General features: G+C 38.5%; 1 long non-coding RNA gene across 3 annotated transcripts; it reads left to right on the plus strand.

Annotated features, from left to right (window-relative positions):
- The first annotated feature begins 10,488 nt into the window (after nt 1–10,488).
- LOC132248317 (uncharacterized) lies at nt 10,489–22,468 on the plus strand. Of its 3 annotated transcripts, none has more exons than XR_009459489.1 (5): nt 10,489–10,815; nt 10,897–10,998; nt 11,664–11,709; nt 20,028–20,094; nt 20,737–22,468. It is a non-coding gene; the product is annotated as an uncharacterized LOC132248317 (long non-coding RNA). The 3 variants fall into 3 exon arrangements; XR_009459487.1 differs by having other exon boundaries at nt 20,777–22,468; XR_009459488.1 differs by having other exon boundaries at nt 10,501–10,520; nt 20,777–22,468.
- The last annotated feature ends 2,073 nt before the right edge of the window (nt 22,469–24,541 follow it).

The raw sequence follows: 24,541 nt of genomic DNA on the forward strand, positions 1-24,541 counted from the left end.
GCAAAGTAAGTTTAGATAAACTGTCTGGAAAAAAATCTTCACTTTTAGAATAGTGAGTCAGTAGAATAGAGTGCCTAGGGAAGTTGTGGCATCTCCATTACTGAGGATGTTCAAGCAGAGGTTTGACAGCCACTAGTTGGGAATGATTTAGGTCTAGCTATGCCAATGTTCTGCTATGGGTATTTCCTGTGCTTCTGGACTTTACTGGCTGCCTGCACCCACTGTTTCTACTACCTATTCCAGTGTGTTTTTTAAGCCTCCCTCATAGGCATTGGGTATTGCCTACAGCCAAGGTAGGGACTTTGGGATGTTCCAGCGCTCCTGCTGGGATGAACCTGCAGATTCCTGGCCAGAGGATCTTGCCTGTATGCTTAGGGTCAGACTGATTGCTATATTTGGGATCTAGAAGGGATTTTACTTCATGGTTTGATTGTATGGACTGTGGGCAGTTTTGCCTTCCTATGTAGTGGAGGGGCATATCCCTCTACCTGGGAACTCTTGAGCGTGCATTGATGACATTTCATAGAAGCAAGACATTAGCTGCCATGGTTCCCCTGCTTTATCTGTGGCAAGTTAGGGTGTGAGGTCTATGTTGTGTCAGGGTTGATGGTAGATTTATGTAAAGTTTAGACGATTGATTGTATAGGATCATTTGGATAGGCATGATCCTGCCTCAAGCAGAGGGTTGGACTAGATGACCTCTGGAGGTCCCTTCCAGCTCTACTTTTCTACAATACCATAGAGATTTTTAAATGAATTATTTTGTATTTACACATAATTCATTCCCAAATATCTTCTAATTCCTGGTGACCCTAGATTTGTAACTCAAAACCAGTAATGTGCATATGGAAAATATCAGGACTAGAAAACCTTTCACTTTTAAAACAGCAGCTGTAAATAGGAGAAATAGTAATCAAATTATGTGGGCCAGTCAAAAAGATAAAGTTCTCTAAATATCTATAATGCCCTCCTTTAACTGGGTCTTTTCCTACCAGCTGGAACTTCTGCAATGTTTTTTTCAAAGGCTACATCCTAGACAGCGGAAGCACCATTTCTAATCTTAGTGTCCCCCAAATGAAGTATTCTCCTTCACATAGTCCTGGTTGAGGAGGACAATAAGGGAGGGGTGGCACTAGCTGTGCCTTATTTTACTCCCTCCTACCTTAGTGCTGTAGATGGAAATAATTTAGAGCACTTTATAAAAATAGCCTGGTTATATCCTAAAACAAGAACAACAATAATTATTCAGGGATATAGTTGAACTATTTGGTACTCAAGCTCTAATGAAAATGGATAATTATATGAACTGCCCACAAGAACCTTCTTTACATCTAGCCTTCATAGACACTTTTGGATACATATAGGCTTTTCTGTCCTTGCTTTGCTTCCAAACATTATTATACTATACAGTACTATACATGCCTGTACAATATCATACAATATTGCACACTATTATACAACTTTATATGCTATTATAAGGATTATATTTCTGGCAGTGATATCACATAATTAGGGCTAGGGACAGAAATGACACATAAATCAGTGCAAGTGACTGGAAACCAGTTCAAATCTGTAAGACAACAGAAGTTCAGTGTACGTAAACCACTTTCAAAATGGCTGAAACTAGTTTAACATAGCATCAGACTTAACTGCTTTACATTAAATCAGTTTACTGAACTTCTGTGCCAGATCCCCTCCAGATTCAAGTTAACTCAGAGTCCCTGAGCACCCCAGGATGCTTTGCACCTCCCTCACAACCCTCCCCCCCTTGCAGGCCCAAGCCGTCTTGAGCTTTTTTTGACTGTCTGTATTTAGCCTAGCTAATAATCACTGTTTCATGCTATGACACTTTAAGAAATACCATTTTCTAGGGCAACAGCTACTTCCTGAAATTATTCTTCAGTGGGCTGAGTACCTGAAGTCCTTTATCTTAGCATTGCTTGTCATTTCAGTGCTAGTTTGTGTGTTGTGTCTGTATGTCAAACCACTAGGGCAAAATAAAAGAAATAAACTTCTTGTTGTTAAAGTTCTCAGATCCATATCCTCTTAAAGCTCTCACTGTCGTTCAGTAGTTTGCTGGTACATTAGTATGCAACTATCATGGGCACAAAGGCAGAGATTAGTCTCATAAAAGACTTCATTCACTGAGACACAGACCTTGTTTTGCATTTTGTTTTTACTGGGTGCATCTACACATGCACCTGAATATGCAGATGTTACTGAGCAGTCATTTGTACTTGCTAAAGCAGGTATTAATGACTGTGCAGTAACTGCTGGCACTACAAAGTCCTGGTGCTGCACAGGTTATTATTGCACAGTAGCGTTGGCGTCACGGTTCGTGCCCTAGCTATTTTGCCCTAGCTCATAGCTACGGTGACATATTGTCTCGTGTAGATGCACTCAGTGACAACCAGATACATCGTATAAGCTTTTCAGCTGCTGTATTTTGTACCAGCTTCCTTCTTCTGCATGGTCTTTACTTTCTTTCCATGCATTTTTCCTCATCTCTTTATCTGACCATAATAATTGTTTGCTAAACATCAGCAGCTAAATTTCTAGCAAACAATTTTCTAGGAATGTGTATACTTATGGTGCTAGATCAAAACTAGTTTGAATATAGAAATGAACATAAATTGCATTAAATCAAATGAGAACAACTGAAAGGCTGAATGTGTAAACCTGTGTGGCAGAATAGAAGTATGCTATAATGTGAATTTTTGTAGTTGCTATGGTTACTATTACTTTCATTAGTGCAATTCAATATTAACTTCAAAATTTAAACCACTGTGAAGTTAACAGACTAATAGGGATTAACGACTACATTCTTTAAAGTGCTCCTGAATGCCCTCAGTTATCACTGTCTTTAGTGGGCATTACATGTAGCTGACACTTCGCAAGATTGGATCCTAAATTATTTATATGTGATTTCTACCTCATGCATGCCTGCTAACCTGCACTTAATTATGAAGTGCTGACTTTGAACAGAAGTACCATTTAAAACTGACCTTTCATAGTAGAGCTATAGTTTATGTAATTGTTGCTGCTGCTTTATACTGATGCATGTATAATTTAAGCTCCAGGATATTGCACCAATAAACTGGTGTTAGTAAATCATTCTATAGAGGACTACCAGGGGTTGTACAAAGAAAGGTAAGAAGCATGATGAGAGCACAGGAAAAGGATCATAAAAGAATACTGAAAATTTTGGAATTGTCTACCTGAGAAATGAAATGAGTAAGAGGATGCATGTAAGAAACACATAACATTATAAATCTTATAGAGCTTGTAAAATGAGGCTTGTCCATTCTTGGTCTCAAAATACAATCTAGTACCCTGAGAATCAAGAAAACATTCAATAAAATTAAAAGCTAGTGAAAGAATATATGTGTAAATAGAGTATGTAATTAGAACCCATTACTGTAGGAAATACGTGAGGTTACAAATGTTGTAAGTTACAAAAATGTAATTGGGCAAGAATAGTGTTTTTATATTTAATGATAGGGAAGGGTATTAAACCCTAGATGCATGGATTATAATAATCTATAACCGTTAGCAATCAGATACAATATAATATAAAGAACTGATTACCCCAAATTTGTTATTGGGGTTTTTTGCATCTTTTTGTTTTCTCTGATCTGATCCATAATGATAATGTCCATATTTATACTAAAATTCAAATCCAATATATTTGCGTTGCAGTGTTTCTTCTCATCAGTTCCTGTAAAATTCCAGAGCAGATGCTCATTAGTTTTAAGGTAAGTTATTAATACTGTATTATCTCATATTTTATTTCACATATGCTGACTGTGACAATCGTAAGAGATTCTAACTGCACAAAACACAAAAAAAGTTAATAAAAAGTGACTGTCAGAAGGAAAAGACATAAAGTACCTGAAATCAGTATTCAAATTTAGGCTCCCAATTTTGTAATAGAGAAGTAGTTCAATTTTCAAAAGTCTTGGGTGACTAGCTATTTCCAATGGGTGCTCTTTATTCATAGCTTCATAGAGAAGGATTTAGATAGGACTAGTCAAACAATTCCCATCAATGTTTTTAAGAAAGAATTTGGTTTTTGACCCTGAACATGGGGCAGATGGGTAACATTTAAAGGTTATGTGGAAAACTTCAATCAGAGACTTAGGGTCCTCAAAGTGCATTAGGACAGCTCAGCAAGAAAAGACACACATTGCAAAATGGATGACTTGCATTATGGCAGATATACTTTTGTTCCATGGGGCCTGACTGACAAAGATCCAAAAACACAAGTCCTATGAGGCACTATAGCATTACTTACTAATTACTTTTTAATGACAATTAAAACAAAATTAAAAAAAACAACAGGGGTGTTGGGTGATTCTATTTTCTAGCCAACAATAAATTTAAGAGTCTTCAGCTATCCAATTGAATGAATAAGTAAATTAAGAATGATTGAGTGGGTTCTACTTATATTTACCATGGTCAACTATCCAAATTCCATAGGATAAGAAATCTCATGGAAAAAATGAATTTAAGATCATTTTAATACAGCTGTAGATAAGATTCCTAACACTACATATCAACCCTGGTTTTGAGGAGACCTTTTAAAAAAGTGAGCAGAAATTTTATGAACTCTCATTCTTTTGGTTAAAAAGCATATCTGCTCAATCATAAAATCTGTGGATTGGCCTAAGTTTATAATGAACCCTGGTCAAAACTCTGATTTTAACAATATGTGCTGCATTTTGGGTTACTAAAAAGGACTCAGGGCTTTTCATTAGCTTGGCTACTTTAACACCTTGGGTATTATTTTGATCGTCTCAAGTCTGAATTTTCTGATCTATAATTCTTTTGTCTTCAATGGTCTCTCAAGGCATAAGAAGATAAATCATAGTGTGTTAAGGATGGAAGATACCAGGATTTGAAAGAAAAAGTATTATAATATCAAACCATGTTTCAAAGAAATCAAAGGGATGTATGATATTTTTCTATTACCCAAGTATTTAATGATAGCCTTTTATAATCATGAAGAACATGTGGGGGCCCCTTTAAAAGTAAAATAAAACCTCATAGAAATGTTGACATGGGCAAAATTGAGTAAGAGGCTCCAATCCTGTAATCTGTTGCCCAATGGGAACAAAAAAACACTACATTTCCAAGGAGCCCCATTGGTTTGAAAGGAAGTTCATTTAGGCTCGGCACTTTGCTGGAATAGAGACCATTGCTCCTTGTTTTGTTATTTGTCAACATTAAGAACAGTCTAAATTCATCCCTATACACCAACTCTTCAGGTGGTCTCTTCTGCAAACTAAACAAGCCCACTTCCCTCAGCCTCTCCTTGTAAATCATGTGCCCCAGGCCCCTAACCCTTTTTGTTGCCTTCTGCTAGACTCTCTCCAACTTATCCACATTCTTTCTATAGTGAGAGGCCCCAAAATGGACACAGTACTCCAGATGTAGCCTCACCAGTACAGAATAAAGGGGAATAATTACTTTCCTCAATCTACTGGCAACAATCCTACTAATGCAGCACATTATACTGTTAGCCTTATGGCAACAAGGACAGACTGATGACTCATATTCATCTTATTGACCACTGTAAGCCCCAGGTCCTTTTCTGCAAAGCTGCTGCTTAGCCAGTTGGTGCCAAGACTGTAGCAGTACATGGGATTCTTCCATCCAAAGTGCAGGACTTTGCACTTGTCCTTGTTGAACCTCATGATATTTCTTTTGGCCCAATCCTCCAATTTGTTGAGGTCTCTCTGAATCCTAGCACTACCCCCCAGCATATCTACTACACCTCCCCCCACCCCCCAACCTGCTTGGTATCATCTGCAAACTTGCAGAGGGTGCAATCCACCCCATCTTCCAGATTGTTTACGATGATATTGAAAAAAACTGACCCCAGGACTGACCCCTGGGACACTCCACTTGATACCAGCTGCCAACTAGATATTGAGCCATTGTTTACTACCCTTAGAGCCTGACAATCCAGCCAGGTTTATATCCACCTTACAGTCCACTCATCCAACCCATACTTCTTCAGCTTCTTGCAAGAATCCTGTGGGAGATGGTATCAAAAGCCTTGCTAAAGTTAAGGTATATTACATCTGCTTTCCCTGTACCCAGAACCAATTATCTCATGATAGAAGGCAATCAAGTTGATCAGGAATGACTTGCCCTTAGTGAATCCATTCTGACTGTTCCTAATCACTTTCTCCTACTCCAAGTGCTTAGAAATGGATTGATGACCTGCTCCATAATTTTTCCAGGGACTGAGATGAAGCTGAATGGTCTGTAGTTCCCTAGATCCTCCTCTTTCCCCTTTCTTAAACATGGACACTATATTTGTCCTTTTCATCCAGGACCTCCCCTGATTGCCCTTAGTTTTCAAAGGTAATGGCCAGTGGTTCTGAAATCCCATCAGTCAACACCCCCAGCACCCTCGGTTGCGTTGCATCTATTCCAGTGGACTTCTACACATACAGCTTTTCTAAATAGTCCCTAAACTTTTTTTTTTATCACTGAGGCCTGCTCACCTGCTCCCAAACAGTGGTGCCCTGTGTAGTAATCTGGGAGCTGACCCTGCCTGTGTAGACTGAGGTAAAACAGGCATTGACTACTTCAGCCTTTTCCTCATCATCTGTCACTAGGTCACCTTCCCCATTCAGTAAGGGACCCACACTTTCCCTGACCTTCCTCGTGTTGCTAACATACTTGTAGAAACCCTTTTTGTTACCTTTATCTTCCCTTGCTATCTGCAGCTCCAATTGCACTTTGGCCCTCCTGATTTCATCTCTGCATGCCCAAGCAATATTTCTAGTTGTTTGTACATGCTTCCACTTCCTGTAAGCTTCTTTTTTGTGTTTTAGCTCACTGAAGAATTTTCTGTTAAGCCCAGCTTGTCACTTGCCACATTTGCTATTCTTCCTGCACATCGGGATGGTTCGTTTCTGTCCCCTAAGCAAGGTTTCTTTATAAATACAACCAGCTCTCCTGGACTCCTTTCCCCCTCAGGCTGGCCTCACAGGGGATCCTGCCCATCAGTTCCCTGAGGAGTCAAAGTTTGCTTTTTTTAAATCCAGGGTCCATAATCTACTGCTCTCCTTTTTTCCTTTTGCCACTATGCTGAACTTGATCATCTTGTGGTCACTGCTGCCATGTTGCTATCCACTTCTACATCCCCCACCAATTCTGCCCTGTCTGTGAGCAGCAGGTCAAGAAAAACATGACCCCTAGTTGGTCTCTTCAACATTTGTACCATGAAGTTGTCTGCAATGCTGTCTGGAAACTTCCTGGATTTCCTGTGCACTGCTGTATTGTCCTTCCAGCCAATGTCAGGGTGATTGAACCCTTAAGAACCAGGACCTGTGATCTGGAAACTTCTGCTAGTTGTCTGAAGAAAGCATTATCTACCTCATACTCTTGGTCTGGTGGGCTATAGCAGACACCCACAACATCACCCTTGTTGCTCTCCCCTCTAACCTGAACCCAGAGACTTTTCAATAAGGCTTATCTCCAGTTTCATACTGGAGCTCTGAGTAATCGTACAGCATTTTTACATACAGCACAACTCCTACTCCTTTTCTCCCCGCCTGTCCTTCCTAAACAGTTTGTACCCATCCATGACAGGGTTCCAGTCATACGAGCTATCCCACCAAGTCTCTGTTATTCCAATTTTTCCTGCTTGTTTCCCAGGCTATGGCACTATGTTAGAATACTATGAACATGTTTCAGTTGATGTTAATTTTGACTTTATCATTAATTAGTATTCATCATGCGTGCTCTTAAATAAACCTAACATTGACCTTAGCTTATATATATGTACACACACACATACACACACAACATAAAAATACTTTGTTTATTGAAAGTTAACTCATTTTTCCTGATTTTTATCAAGGACACTTCTTTTCTAATTGATCTTAAGGGATAATGATTCAATAGTATAAAATTGTAAAGAAACAACTGAATCTAGGGCATAAAGATGCCTTTTCATCAACCTGATTGCTTTTCAGTGGAATAATGGAAAAGGAAAACTTAGGAACTGGCTATAAATATTCTGATTACATATTAATGAACTGCAAGACTGCAAGAAACATGGAGTGGTTTACAACATAATTTATAAAAGCAGCTTCTCCTTATCTTTTAATTTTCCTCTTTGTTGTCATATTCTAACAGTACAGTCCTAGGAATTCTGGATACAACTAACTTTATTTCTTAAGTAACTAATATTTATCATTACATTTAGATTGTGTTTACCTGTATGGGAGAAGGCAGGAAAGGATAGCACTTGAGGAACTAAGGATGCCTGTAGACATGCAAGAATTCTGCTCTGATGTGCTGTAATAACAGTGCATTGAAGCAGACTCAATTAATCAAGGCTGCTTGAATGTGCTAATTAGCATGGTCCAGCAGTCTGTGTCTCATGTATTTAGTGTCCCTCCACACCAAAATGGCTCCATCATCAAATGAGCTTTAGTTAAAGCTCCCCCCCTGCCATTGGTTCTTGAATTTTGAGTAATGCATTTCAAAACTAGGTCATTCAAATGTACACTATAGTCCATGCTCTCTGTAAGAATGTGAAACTAGAAGAAAGGAGAATGCCCCAGAGTAGTTCAGGTGACATTGCCTGACCTACCAAAGTTCTGAAAGTAGTAAAGAAAAATAAGGACAGATGTGTGTGTGTGTGTGTGTGTGTGTGTGTGTGTGTGTGTGTGTGTGTCCAACTATCTAGAGATCAGTGTCAGGAGTGGAAGGAAAGGAGTAAATCACAGAAAAAAAAGTCCTTGTTCCTTCAGGATTAGCACTAGGCAGTTGGCAGTGACCATTTTGGTAAATCATGTTACAAAAACACAAGAAGGGAGCAAAAGTGCTAATTGGGTTATGCTATGGCAGTGATTGATAGTGGTCTAACAATACCACCTGCATTTGCACTTATGTCTTAATTTTGAACTTCTTGAAGTTTGTCAGAGAAACAGATAAATCAATAAGAGCAACATCCACAATTTATGAAGATCTGCTCATGAAATGAAAGAATGGGGTTAGAAGCCTTTTAGTTGAACTGAACAGAAAAAATGTTGAAGCATCAGTAGCTTCATTATTTACAAACACACAATAAAAAGAAAGGCAGTACAACTGACTACAATGCTCTGTAGTGCTTCCAGAATCCTTTAAAGTTTTTCTAGACATATTGAACATAACTGATATACTAATACTTTTCACCTTATATTTTCAATGTTCTGTATAAACCTTATGTACTTAGATTTTACAACATTACTGGGTGCATCTGCATGTGCATATTAATATGATGCAATTTACTCTGCCACTTATCCCACCAGAATGTATTGCTTCCAGGCACCACGTTTACCCATGCCTGGGACTGCAGCATTTTGAGATGGGTCAGAGCATCCCCTGATGACGGAGGCCCTGGAGGTCAGCCTGTCAGATCAGGGCTGCTCCAACATGGCTCAACATGCTGTGGAGGGGTTAGCTGGGGCATGAAGGTGCTCCAGTGTGGGGGCTAGCTGGCAGGCAGCCCCCGCCTTGAAGTACCTTTCTGCCTCAGCCAGCAGGTCAACATCTACATATGTGCTGCTGTGGAGTAAAAAATGCCGCAGCACGATAATACTTGTATTTGGAAGTATTACCAACATGATCATGTGACTGCTGGTAGCACCCATGTTTTTTTGTTCCTCCATACCCCTAGTTAGTGCTCACGGAAAGCACCTTGGCCTAATTACACCCCTGCTGTTATAAGATGGCACCAGCAAGGTATCTGTCCTATATACAAGTATTTCAGTATTTTCAGAGTGATGGGAAGTCTACTGTTGTTTTTTCTCTATGGCTTGTTAGGCATTTATTATAAGCTGTTTCTGGACCTTTCTGGATAGGATAAGCTATATATCTAAATACTATTACTGCTGCTGCTACTATTAATATACATTGTATTATATTTCTAGAAAAAATTTAAAAATCACACTACAGACAGGAAAAAAATAATACAATCTGAAATATTGTACTAGAAAACTTAGATGGAAATCATAGATAAAAGAAACTAATACACCAAGGAAAATAGTATGTGTTGTCTTAGAGATGATGACTACATAACTTAATGGTTCCTTCTATTCTTACAATCTATTCATCCAATTCAAATGTGCACAGTTCATGTATGATTCTTTGATTATTAGAATCAATATGCTTTTACAATGGACTTCACTGGAAGGCAGTGGCATACTTTGAACCCTTTTTGAATTTAGTAATAATAGCCAAAAATCTTTTTCTGCAGTTTGGGATCTGCAATTATTGTTAGTGTCTCAATACTTCATAGGAAAATTGTGAGTATTAAATAGTTCTGCCTTGAGAGAGATGCATGTGGCAGGCTGTGGAGCCACAGGCTACACCCCAGCTGTGGGCAGTAATGCTAATTGCAGGCTGCTCAGGAGGAATGGGACAGCTGAGGGAGATAATTAACTGGCTGAAGGAAGTAAGAGACCTCTAGGGAAGGGAAGTTTGTGAAGGGATCAGACAGGTAGATGATGAGCGTGGGTACCCTTGATAGTGGTTACAGTGTTGGATCGGGGTCTGGGAAGAGATCCAGGGGCTGCATGACTGGAAGAAACTTCATCATGGCAGAGAGCTGAGTCACAGCTAGCCTGAGAGTTAAGACTGCAACAGGGAAAGAGCAGTAATAAGCCAGAGGCACTTTCTCAGGGGCTGAAGAGGACGTGGACCCCTCTATGGATTGTGTTTTTGTTAGGGTTTGAGAATTGACTGATATAGGAGGAGGTCTGTGGAACAGGCATGCCCTGAGAATAAAGGACTGTATCATGTTTCAAGGTGGTGTGAACTATAACTCTGAACCTGCTACAATGCAAAAGATAGATGATTTATGAGCTTGTTTTGCCCTTTATCTTGAAGGTGAAATCCATACAGCCAAGCGGGTACTGGTTGTGCTTCATGGGAGAAGCCACTGCTAATCATGGTAGAGAGAAAAAGATTTGAGAACTACAGACCATCAAGGTATGACTCGGGCTTGGGATTCCCGTTATTGAGAGAATGCATTATTAACCCTCTTAATGACTCAAAATATGACTGATATATCAATATTTTCCCTTGTACTCTTTGGGAGAGGAGTAAGATGGGGCTTAGAAAATTGAGTTGTGAGGGGGGGGGGAGGGGATGACAAAAACAACAAAAAGACTCGGCAAAAGGCAGGTCATTCCTCCTACATACAACAGCTTTATTCTCATGAACTGGAGTGCACCCTTTAGAGATACAGGATTTCAAAAGAAACAATTAAAAATATTGTCCTTCTGCCAGTGAGGGCCTTATGGTAACATATTCCTTGTGGCAGAGATTGTGGTAACTTTACATTTTACCTTACATGCTAAATAGTACTTTATTGAGTAAGCTGCCCATGAAAGCTAGCATCTGCTCCTTTGGATTTATTTATATCTGGGCCAAGGTCTGATTGATTTGTAGATTTCGGGATAGATTTATGGCTTTGTTTTAAACTCAGCAAAGCTTATGGCAGCTTTGACTACTACTTCTTGTTTGCCCTGTTTTGTTTTCCAGTCTTTGGTAAAACAGCTGCAAAATATATTAGCCAAGCATATCATAAATACAGGCACTGTATTTCATATGTAGCATACTCCTGAATGTAACACTTTTCTTGTTTTTGAAAGGCCCAAGAAGGAAGAAAAAAAAAAAAGATCATACCTTGGAGTACAGGTAAGTACCTAAAGTCTGGGTCTTTGGGTCTGGGGCTGCATGTTTGGTTTGACTGTGGACTGATCCTGTGTGCCAGCCTAACCTGATGTGTTGGTTCTGGGGCCACATGCTGAGTCTGGTCCCATGCAGAGGGGCCAAATCCAGCTCACTTATGCTGGGACAATGTACCAGGGCTAAACCCAGCACACTGTCTTGGGGCTGAGCACCAGATCTGACCAATTCTGGGTCTGACGCTGAAAGTCAGGTTTGACTGTACACTGACCCCATGAGGTGACCTGATCTGGGAGCTATGGCAATTAACACTACCACTGTTCTTTCACTGCCAAATCTCTGGATCCCTGGATATCGGTATTTCTCTCATATAATGAGCCTCCAACATTTTCCTTCCCAAACCAGCTGGGGGAAATTCTGTCTTATATGAGAAAATATGGTATTTGGTTTGATACATCATACTAATCTATGTGCACAATAGATTTCTAAGAAAGCTGAATTTCTGCTGAAGGAGTCTGTTTTATCTCACGCTCTTAAATAATATCCACCAAAAGTAGTTTCTGTTAGAAATAAAATAATCAAAGTTAATTTATTTCAATGAATGCAGATTATAAAACTACTAAAATGTGCTCTCTAATATGCTACTAATGAAGTGAACCTGCTAAAATGGGGGGAGGGGGAACCAAAACACCCCACCCCAGTTACCTTAACTTTTAACTTCACCCTGCTTCCCAAACTCCAAAAATATTTCACTTCGACACCAATGCATTATGTTTCTTACTTGGTCAGATATCTGTTCAAACATATGTCCTACTAAGATAAAATCATTCAAGGACAGACTGTGTGAGAGAGATTAGTGAAATGTCTGAAGGTAATTGAAAGTTGGAAAGCAAAGGAAGAATCTGAAAACAGAACTCATTAACAACTCTTTTAGTTTTAGAACTCACTAGGATATATTATGTGTCTGTACAATATAGATACATAGCACAAGGTTCAGAATTAATTTAAGCTCCTAGTGGTCCGAGAAGAAAGAAAAGCCTTATCCCCTTATGCATGTATATCTTTCTCTCTTTGCAATTCAATAGTACTTAAATAAAGAAGGGGGAAAAAAAAAAAAGACTTCAGCTCTGTGAGGTAATTACAAAAGCAATAGTGCATAGAAAGCCATAATATTTCTTGATCATCACATAAAAATTTTAGATATTTAAGTAAGGGATTCTTGAGACAAGATGACCCACGTTGCAAGAGCTTTAGATCTATAATGCTTCCATGTTTCTCCATCAAGACAAACATCCATCCACAAACCTGTAACTAAGATGTCTGCGATTTTCCTCCTTTCCTTCATGTGAATGTAGAAAGATAACCACTTTAGAATACACTAGCGTAAGGATTGTATTAAATTTATTATTTCTGTATCACTGACGTCTAACATAGAAGTTGCAACAAAGAAGTTCCCATAGTTCAGGTCAGGTTACCAATATGCTAGCTATTTTAGGTATGCATAAGAAGAGACAGATTATTGACTTTGAAGCAAATACTAAAAAGATAATGCATGAGGTGTGTATTTATTTATTAATTTTTTTTATAGAGAAAGATAGATATGAGAGAGATTTTTTTTTTTTTTTAATTATAAGAAAGATTAACTGTGTAGACCAGTAATTAAGGCACTTGTTTGGAATGTAGCCAGTCTTAAATTCAAGTCATTCGTTCATGAACATCCTTATTCAAAGACAAATGACTCCAGCAAGAAAACCTGAGAAAGGCAGCCTCAGACTAGCCAGCAGCCTGGTGATTAGCAAACTCACATGGGATGAAGACTACCAAAACTGAGGTTGCCCCAATCTGAATTGAGCATATCAGTTACTTTAAAGCAGGGTCTTCCAAATCTTACCAAGGTGTCCTGTCCTACCAGCTTAGTTACTGGCTACACAGAAGTGGGTAGATCTTTTACTTGTTTTGATCACAAATTTATTCTGGCACTGATTTTAAATAATGTTGATGATGATACTTCAAAACTAGTTCATTTCTCGGAAGTTCTTGATTCTGCAAATCTGCATTTGAAAAAACAAGCATTGTATTGAAGTTTTTGGCCCATTCTACCTATGAAATTTAATACCATTGAAAACACTAGATTTCTCATGCAAGTAGATGGTATCACAGTACAGATTCAAGTTTTAAATTAGCATTATTTCATTCAACTTATAAATTTTGTTTTTCCCTCTTTAATTTGCTTATTCTAATTCAATTAACATTAAGTCAAAATAAAACATTACACATAGATAAAGTGTATTTGTAGAATTATTAAATATGATTTTATGGGTTTTATTGATAGCTTTTAAAATGTCTCTTAAATTAATTTAATCCATCCACTCTATTCCCAAAAGGCAAAGTTTTTAGTACTATGTCAAGGCTTACTCAAGCCTTTAAACCTTCATTATTTTTGACACATTGCTGAGGCCAGAACCTTTGGTTCTAGAGGCTGGCAAGTAGAAATGTACAACTGAAATGATTAATTGATTTACTTCAACAAAACTAAGGAATGAATAGTCTTCTCTGACTAAGGTAAAGTGCAAAAAAACAAACAAACCCAGATTGCTGGTGCACACAGCACAAATAGCCACCAGTTTCAGATTTTCATGGGTGCAAATGAAATGCCCACTTGTGTTGCACAAAATTCAGAATCTAATGTATTCTTGCTCTAGCAAACCTAAAATCTAAATAAATTGAGAATTTTATTACATGCATACATTTCAAACTGCTAAAATCCCTAAGCATGTAAACTTCCACACGTGCAGAAATGCCTCAGTCTGAACAGGTAGGCACAAAGATGGTTCATTAGGCATCCTCGGAGCACTTCTAATGCCCACTGCTATGACCTAGCTTCAGATCCATAGGCTAGGTTTTGGTGGGATACCCGCTGCCCCTTGTGTTGAACCTGGGGCACTGGGCATTCAAGAAAGCAAGAGCTCTGAAGCTAAAAAATGCAAGAAAAAGAGAGCCTGACTGAAAGTTAATGGTTAAGGCACTTGGCTTGGTGGGGGAAGGAGAGTTTTTTGAGTTTTGGTCTCTGATTCAGGATTACTCCTGTTTTTTTGTTTTGTTTTGTTTTTTATCTAAGGACTTTTTAATGTAAAATGTACAAACAGTACTGAGGGCAAGTTTTCCCTGCTCCCAGCTAAGCGCTTTAACTACTTGGCTACAGCTTCATGTTCCCTCTTGCTAGTTCACTCTTTTATCCTATGAGTCCTGCATTTTAGCTGCACAATAGCTTAGAAACAACAGAAGAAATAGAAGTACCTACTTAGTCTGGGCAATAACCTATGTACTGGTAGAATTTAAGTGCCTTGGTCAACAACCATTTTCTGGCTTGCTGTTTGCATTTAACCCAGCACAGCAAGATTCTAATACATGGCTGAATTTCTTTGATCCTACTACAATCCAAAAAATGTGCATATATCATTAAATTCCTGAGAATAGAGGTGTTAGAAGCCTGACATCTTTTTTTATTATTATTATTTTTTTTTTAGTGGCTACAGTGAATTTTCATGACACTTGAAAGAGAAAATGATCTATTAATAATAAAGGTAGCAGGGAGAATAGTGTCACTAGTGACTCTGAGTATGTAATTACATTCTGTATCACAGTTTAGGTCCAATGCTAAAAAGGTTTTCGTTCTTTGGCAAATTTGCACTATTAATACATCACATTGTGTCAGGGCACATCATAATATGACATGGCATACATAGCATTTAGTTGCTATAGTTGCGGCTTGAAAGAAATTAAACCAAATTCACCCCCCTGAGTACCTCCATTGATTTCACTGTAGTTGCATGAGTGAATAATTTGGCCTAGTGTTCTCTGAGGAATTCATACTGGGTAGTAGATGCAGATCACTGGCATACAATCATAGTTTATATTTTTGACTTGACTTAAACGTAAATTTATAAAAATCTATACATAGTACTTTGGTATATAAATATATATAATTCTTAAAACTTAGTATTACTATTACCTGACTGGTTCCTGTAAATATTCTCAGAAAATACCGTATTATTTTATGCTCGGTTATAACTCCCAGTGAATTTTCATTAGCAGGGGGGAAGACAGAGGCTAGATACAGATATTCAAAACACCTGAGGTAGAATCGATCTAAGTTGCAGTGCTTTCTGTAAGCAGCAAACAGAACACACACATTCACCCTTTGGGGGAGCAGGGCAGGGTGGGGGGGAAGCTTAGACTGGTTTAAAAACGGCAGAACCCAGTCTATGTGCTAAAATTCTGTTCTGTTACAGGTATAGACTGGTTTCTGATCACTTACACTGGTAAAAGTGTAATGTCTATACCTGGACAGAGAGTCTGATTCTGCTTCCTGACTTTACTACACTTAAACTGTTCCACTGATTTTAATATGCTTCTTGTGTGACTATTCATTAACTGATATGAATAAGGATTGGCCCTTACTTGATTCGTCTGGAAGCAGAAACAAGGCCTTAACTTACAGAGAAGTGTACAGTTGGATGCCGCTGCATACTTTGTAAAAGGCCATATCCTGTGGGTATTGATTTTGGGTTAAGAAAGTGCTAAGAATGGTTAAAATTTCTTTCTTCAACAAAATTCATATTACAAATGGATTTTTGTTTAGAGTCATTAACCAATCAAAAATATAAAAAAGCTACAGCCATCTTGAATTGCAAGAATGAGTCCAATAGGAACCAGTGCTCTTTTTTAAAACCTAGTGTGATTTATTGATCATCATCCACTAACCAACTGTGTCAAGTATCCTGTTTCAATGAATACACCTCACATGTAAGCCCATTATGCAGAACTGTCTGGGCATACAGTCAGCTTCTAGACCAGTATATGACTTCTGTACCAGCCCCACAGTGGTACAGAGTATAATTCATCAAAGTGGTCTGTCTATATCTATGAACATGATGTCACTTGCTGTCTGAGGTTTTTTTATGTTTGCTACACAGATTTTAAAATACCACTATGCTTTAAGCATGAAGTTGAAATTCTTTGCACATTCTTTCAAGGTCTTGTAATAGTTCACAGTTCTTTGTGCTTCAGTCTAATACATCTTAAAGAACTGAAGCCTTCATTTTTATTTGTCCTTGGACTGAATGTCTTGGAGTGCTTTCCAGCCATCACACTCTGCATCTCTTCACCCTGTGAATGTTCTTTAAATCAGACAGAGTATGTTCTTGCTTACTCCACTGGAGCACTACACAATTAAAGGCACCTGTATAACAAAGCTGTCAAAGACTTGGGTCAAGCCTGATGTAGCTTGTTTTGTGTGTTCATGTGACTTATCTGGTATAAACATAGCCTGCTTTAAAGTGATTTTAGCTTCTTTATCAAGTAACACTTGCTTTTCCATTTAAAAAGTTAACTTTTGGCTTCCCAAATCTGCTTAAAGCCTGAACCAATGGCTTTGATGGATCTCTATCCCATCTTCTCCCTCTCTATTAACATAAATGGATTTTTCATTATAAAGCCTAATAATCATGCTTTAAATGCAAGCATTACCCATTTAATCACTGATGAGATGAGGATGGGTCTGGGAATGAAATCAGATTGGAGAGTAGGGATTGTGAGTTGTTACAGGAAATGAATCACTTTATTGTTACTATTATTATTTTTCACCCCCTTATTAAACAACTGCTGAAAGAAGAGTAAGGAGGCAAGTGTAAGTATCTTTGGACAGTTCTTACTCAACAGGACCGTGAAGCTCATTTTTTTTAGAGGCAGAATTCCCTTGTTAATTGTAGCCCATGAATAACAGTAGATCTAATAATGGGAATACGGTGTTGTGACAGAATGGTTAATGAAACTTGATATGGCTCTAAAGGCCGTACTCTACTTCAGATGACCCAAATCTCACAATGAGGAATCAAAGATGACCAGACACGATGCTAATCACATCGCTTCTATGAGTGTCACTGGCTTAAACTGGTGTGATTTTTAACCACTGTAGCCCCATGGACTGTCAGGCCTGGATGGGACTAATGTACTTCCTTTCTTAATATACCACTCTAGCAGGTAGCCTTTACATTCAGGGAAAGAAAACCTGCTTTAGAAAAGCACCTAGTTTTTTTGGCTCCCCTTCAATCCAATAAGCGCTGCTATGGTTTTTCCTCTTTATTTTTTATTCTTTAGGTCATGTTTTATGAGAGAAATGAGGGATTTTTTTTTTCTGGCATTAATCTAGGAAACCTTTGAAATTCATGAACAAATTCAATCCAGTACAACACTAGTGACTCTTATTTGGAGAACAGACTGTATTCTCTGGCAATCAGTGGTCAAACAGAAATATTTTTTCTGCTCTGTGACATGGTAAGAATACTTTTAACTATTATGGCCACGTTTGTTTTGTGGACGGAAGGAGTAGGATAGTTTTACAAAGACAGAACTGGAAGTTGAGGAGGACTTTGAGGACAAAGCTGTTGTTGTTATTATTATTTTTTTTTTGTCATTGTTAATTATTATTTAATAAGTCCCCCAAGTTTTCAGAATGGATTTGTTAAGGGCAAAGGAGAACTGAAAAGTGATCTTCCTAAAAGAGATCACCAACAACTGCTGTGGGGAACTCAAAAAATTATCTTAAACAAATAGAACTGGAGGCATCACAAATCAGTTAAATAGACTCAGGAGGTTCATTATTTTGCTTTAAGAGTCTACTATTTTACTGTAGTTACAGAACCATTCTTACAGTTATTTAGAAATCCAGCCTTCCTACTTAAATATGCAATACAATTCCTCCATTAAAAAAGAGGAAGATGAGGAAGGGATATGTAATCATAAATCAACAGCACTACATTGACAGCAGCATCCAAAATCTGTTTTCCCTCCCCTCTATCTCTACAGCAAGAACAGCAGTTTCACTAAATTCTCATTGACAAGTGGAAATCTTCTGAAACTTCATAAAATGCATATCAGGTCTTACAATTTTACCTTCCCTGCCTACTATATAAATTATAAAGAACCAGAGTAAGGACTTGCAACCCCAGGTCAAAAGAACTTTTAAATAATTGAAATGTATATTCAGCAGGGTGTCTTACCCCTTGTATCTGGTCCTATCTACTCAAAGCAGAAAATCCCAAGAGGACTTCTAAAACAGTATCCTGGCCAGCAAACCAGCTGGCCATCTGCCTGCATCTGTCTCTTCTATGCAAATACTCAGCTCCCAGAAGTATGGGCTGTAGCTTCACTTCTCTTCACTTTGCAGTTGGATTACATTTATTTAGAAATTATTTGGCTCGTGTGTGTGTGTGTGTGTATTACTGAAGATACTGAAGCTTCTGTTCTTGAAATGACCATAAAATTGGACAACTGGAAAGACACGGAAGAAACACAAGGATAGAATAAACCATTCACAGTCAAAAATAGGAAGCATTACTGAAGGTTTAAGAATAAGGACCTCTGTTTTTGCATACCAGATAAGACCATCAGTCAATCAAGTCTTGCCTGTAGAACTAGATAGCACTTAATGGTTCAAAAGGGCTAGGGACAGAAATTATAAAAAAAATGGTATAAGTGATGGAAACCAGTTCAAATCTGTAACACAACAGAAATTCAGTGCACATAAACCACTTTCAAAATGTCTGAACTGGTTTAAGATAAACCTGGACGGATATAGTATCACACTTAACTGATTTAGGTTAAATCAGTTTATTGAATTTGTCTCAGATCCCCTCCAGGTTCAAGTTAACTCAGTCCCCCAGCATCCCAGGATGCTTTGCATCTCCCCTGCAAACCTCCCCCTTGCAGGGTGGTTGGGCTAGCCTTGGCCCAAGCTGTCTGTTCCAGCTGAGCCAGGAGGCATGCTCTAGTGTCCTCCAGCTTTTGACTTGGGTTACTGCAAGCATGTGGCTGCATTTCAAAATCAAAAGTGAATGTCTGTTTACTTTCTTATTGGTTCAATTTATGCAGTTTAGACTAACCTGTGAAGATTGAATCGATTTAGCCTCAGGCTTTTTGACTGTCTGTACTTAGCCAAGAAGGGGAAAAACAAAACAAAACCTAATCAGCTGTGCAACTTTGTAGACAGACAGAATGCTCTGGGAAGCTATTTTCCAGTGTTGCCTATAACAGCAAGGAGTAAACTCTCTCTCCTCTAAAATAAATTGTTCTGTATTTATCTGAGTACTAAATGGGCCCCTTGACAAATATTTCCTATTCTTTTCACAGAAGTGCAGCTAAATTCTATAATGACTATTTATTACAGTAAAACTCTGTAATTGCCACTAGTAATGCATGGGTAGTTAGTAGGGGTGCACCAATGGAGATTTTTGGGGCTGATACTGATTAGCTGATTTATTTTTAAGGAGGCATACTGGTCAACAATCCAATTTCCGATACCAGCCTGGCAGCCTGGACAGCTGCATGCACCTGGTAAGTCTGGTGTGGTGGAAGGGGAAGGCAGATCAAGGCCCCTGTGGTGAGGGAGGAGTTGGACTGGGGCAGGAGCTGGGGCAAGCGTTTCCTGGCTGGGGTGGGGCAGGCATGAGACAGAGCTGTGGCTCATCCAGAGGCATGGGTGGTGGGGGCGCAGCTTCCACTGCTGCACGCTGCTCATCCACGAGCCACTGCTCCTGCTGCTTGTCTGAGAGGGCATGTGGGGGGAATGTGTGCTACCAGATCTGCATGGGGCAGGTGTGGTGGTGGGGGCAGCTCTGGCCACTGCACACTGCTCATCTAGGAGCTGCTCGTCTGGTACTCGCACGCTCATCTCGCGGCTCCCACTGCTCATCCAGGAGGGCATAGGGGGGAGTGTGTGCCCCCAGATCTGTGCAGAGTGGGGCAGGATAGGCTGGGGCTGCATTAGGCTCTTCCTGGCCTGCCCTGCCCCATGCAGATCTGGGAGCACACATTCCCTCCACATGCCCTCCCAGACAAGTGGTGGGAGCAGTAGCTTTTGTTGTCAACTGCTGGCTGGCATCACTCTGCCTGACATCATAAGGGCAGTGACCAGCAGGATAGAATGATTGAGACAAAATGAAGTTGTGAGACACCCACTGTATGACTATCCTTCAGCACATAAGCAACTACACTGACAGAGGAGTTTCCTCTACAGCACCCAACCTCTTGAGGCCACACCCAAGGAGACATGAGTATAGATGTGGAACAAAAGGCTGAAAAAAATACCTGACGGTGAAAAATGGACATTCCAGGAGCTGAGTTTTCATTAACAGGGGCTGATGAACCATGGCAAAGGTGGCAATGTCTCAACCACCTATGCACTGGAGTTGGATGCTCAAAGGGACTAATGAAGAAGTGGGGCTATAACATTGGTTCAACTACCTGCAACTGCAGCACAGCATCAGACTATGCAGCACCTGCTGCGGTGCCTGCTGCTTGAAGACACATGTACAATGAAAGCTCTTGCAAAGTGCAAGCAATGAGTACAAGCATATGTAACAAAATTGTTAAATGTGGTGTAGAGCCATGAGAAAAAGAAGAATACAGGATGCCAGTTTTTACATGCATTCTGGACTCCTTTGACCAAACTGTAAATTATTACATCTGGTGCTACCTGCCACACATGTGAAAACACATCTGTGCATACACTACTCATTAAACAGAGAGCCCAATCCCATAAATTTACTTGAAGAATTTCTGTTATCAGATCTTTTGAATATATAGTTTGAATCTTTTCAGAAGAATCAGTCTCCATGTATAACAGAAAAAATTCCAGTGTCAGTATGTTTGTTAGTGGTTAGGTACAGTTATGCTATATGAAGTTCCTGAAAGTAAGTGCTTATTTAAGAACATAATCAATTATATTGAGTAGTGTTTTCTTAAACTTCACATGGCAATAATGTCTTCTTGTCATTTATAAACTATAAAATACAATCCAAAATTAAATTTTTAATTATATTCGGTATTTCTCAGCCTACTGATGATACCAGCCATCTGGCTGAAAAGTGTCGTTTACAGGCCTTATTGTAGATTCTCCAAGCAGTTTTCAATCTGATTTAATATAGAATTAGTTTAATAGGGAGGAGAGCAGTTTAAAGTCTATTCATATTTTATGCCTTGAACTGTGAGGGCCTATTTAGGATATAAATTACTGGAGGAGAGATCCTGCAATGTACCCTTTCTCTCAAAATTTACTGTAGCTTTAACTGGTGAGCATTCCTCCTAATTTGGCCCTGTATGTAGAAAGTCTGCATTCACCAGTGGGAAAGGAGAACTGGAAAAAAAAAACACGTCCACGTTCCTGGCTATCATTGCCAAAGGGTGGTAAGCCCAGGATGGATCAAGCCATATGCTTTATCATTAATATTGATGACATGCTGATTTCATGCAATGGCATGTTCCTTTCCATTACTGACTAGAGTCGGAAATTGAGTCAGCTCAAGAAGCAAGTAGAATCCTGATAAGAGACTGCATTTACAGACTGTTATAATACTTATTTCTGATGTCACTTATGCTTGTCAGTAGCAGATCCTAACTCAAATGAACCAGCTAAATCATAATATCACATGTAATATCTGAGCACAGGTAAAGTATATAATCTTCCTTAGAGAAATCAGAACATCCCATACATCTGACTGATTTTTTTAATTGCTGTGGGACACTTGATAACAATAAATGGCATTTAAATATCCAAATCCACAATACTAGCTTCAGCATCACTGCAAGTGCTTTCACACTTCTATGCGCACAGATTTTGCATGATGTCATGCAATATCTGATATTCTTTTAGGACAGAACTGGCTTTGCCTATTCTTCTTTTCCCTATACTTAATCAGAAATTCACACTTATCCAATTTTATGTTCATGATGAATGGTTTAGTTATGAAATTAATAGCTGTTCATTTTTCTGACTAATATTAATGTGTCTCTAAAACAATAAAAAAGCTTTGCTTTGCATAAGTTTTTTAGAAGATAACAAAAACCTTGTAGGGATTTAGTTAGTCACCTATTGCAATTTTTTCCCTTAAAAAAGTAGTATGAGTCTGATTGTCCCTCCTGTAGAAAAAGTTATAGGAGTGCCTCAGAGATCTCTCTAAGGAATTTCTTCAAGATGGGAAGTTTCTTAACTATGCAGGTATGTTGGAATGCAATAGTATGGAATTTGGACATCCCAAGGTTCCAGGGCCAAATGAGCCTGTGTCCATGAACATCTGTCCCCTTCCAGCTCTGAGACTCTTGAGGAAACCAGACAGATGCATGTCCTCTTTTTCATCCTGCTCCATATGCCTATCACAAAGTGGGGTGAAAGGTCATGAAGTAGAATTAAAATTGATGTGACTTCCCCTACATTTGAGAGATATACATGGAAATGGACTTCCATATATTCTTCCCAACCCCATTCCACCCATTTCTGCTCCATCTGCTAGTACCAGTAGACGTGAGCTCTGGACACCTGATTATTTCAATAGATCAATTTTAAGTTCTCTTCTCAGTACCACCTTCCACAATAAAATATACAAGCAACTTTCCCCTGCTTCTTTGGAAGCAACCACAGATTTTCTTCTTAATAGTTTTCTATTTCACAGTCCAGTGCACTAAAGGTAAACTTCATTAATGTTAAAATCCATCAGGTTTCAATTAGAAGCCATGTAACATTTGAGTGTTTATCTTAAGAATGATAGAATAGGCATTGTTAAGCGGCAAAGACCAAGGAACAATTGACACAGATTGATTTCAGTGATTTCTTAGACCTCCAGCAAAACATTCCACTTATTGAAAGATTAAATTTTTCAGAAAGTTAATCTTACTGTAAATGGCATTAAGCCCTCCTAGTCATAAACAAATTCAGTATCAACCACTGACATTTCTACAGCACTGAAGAATTTGTATGTAGTTTTAATGATAGAAAACCTTAACTCACTTCTCAGAGTTCTGCACTGATCTTTGGCAATGAGGATGATAATATGATTGTCCTGTAATGTGCTAAAGCATAATTTTAGAAACAGAAATCATTTTATGGAAAAAGTAATTAAATGCAAATGAAGTTCCTGTACAAGATGTTAATACAATAAAGTGACATAAACTGTTATAATTTAATAAAAGTAATGAAAGGTAAAACTCCTTTAAAAGAATACCTGATTAGGAAAAATAGCCCTGAAGAGGCAGATTCCCTAGTTTTCAAATTAAAACATCTGTAGGATGAATGTAAAATAATAGAATACATTATGCAATTAATGTACCCTTGTGATTTGCAATGACAAAGAGCAATTATCTAACAAAGATTTCTTTCCCCATCGTACATTCCATCTCCCTCCTAACTTTTCATTCAAATAGCCCCTTAATTTTGGGGTGCTTGAAAAGGAGTTCCATCAAGACAAACCTAAATTAAAGGTATTTTACTACAAAGATATGGAATATTTGATAGTTAACTGCATAAATTACCAAAGCCTTAATTTTTTATTTTAAATTAACAATGAACATGCTATGAATTCACTTTATTTTTCTGTTCATTTAAAAAAAATAAATAAGAACACTTAACAACTTTGTACTAGTCTAATAATTTAGGAGATATTTGATGCCAAGTGCAAATTGAAAAAGTATGATGTATTCCCCACTGTCCTCAAGACATGATGTATGCTCTGAAGAATTAATTATGGATCAAATCTTCACTAGATATAAACTGGCAAACCTTTACTAAAATCAAAGGAATGACACCAGTTTTCAATAGCATACTGCATAAACACCACCAACTTAAAATCAATATCAGGAACTACTGCCTATAAAGTTTATGACTAGAAATATACATGTTGGGCACTTGCAAGCATTACATTTAGTAGGGGTGTGGTAAATGGTCCCTATTTGATTTTGGATCTGGATTCGGTCTGAATCGGGGACAGTGATTTGATTCGTTGATTCGGAT

The sequence above is a fragment of the Alligator mississippiensis genome, chromosome 2 (genome assembly GCF_030867095.1).
Source record: "Alligator mississippiensis isolate rAllMis1 chromosome 2, rAllMis1, whole genome shotgun sequence".
Lineage (NCBI taxonomy): Eukaryota > Metazoa > Chordata > Crocodylia > Alligatoridae > Alligator > Alligator mississippiensis.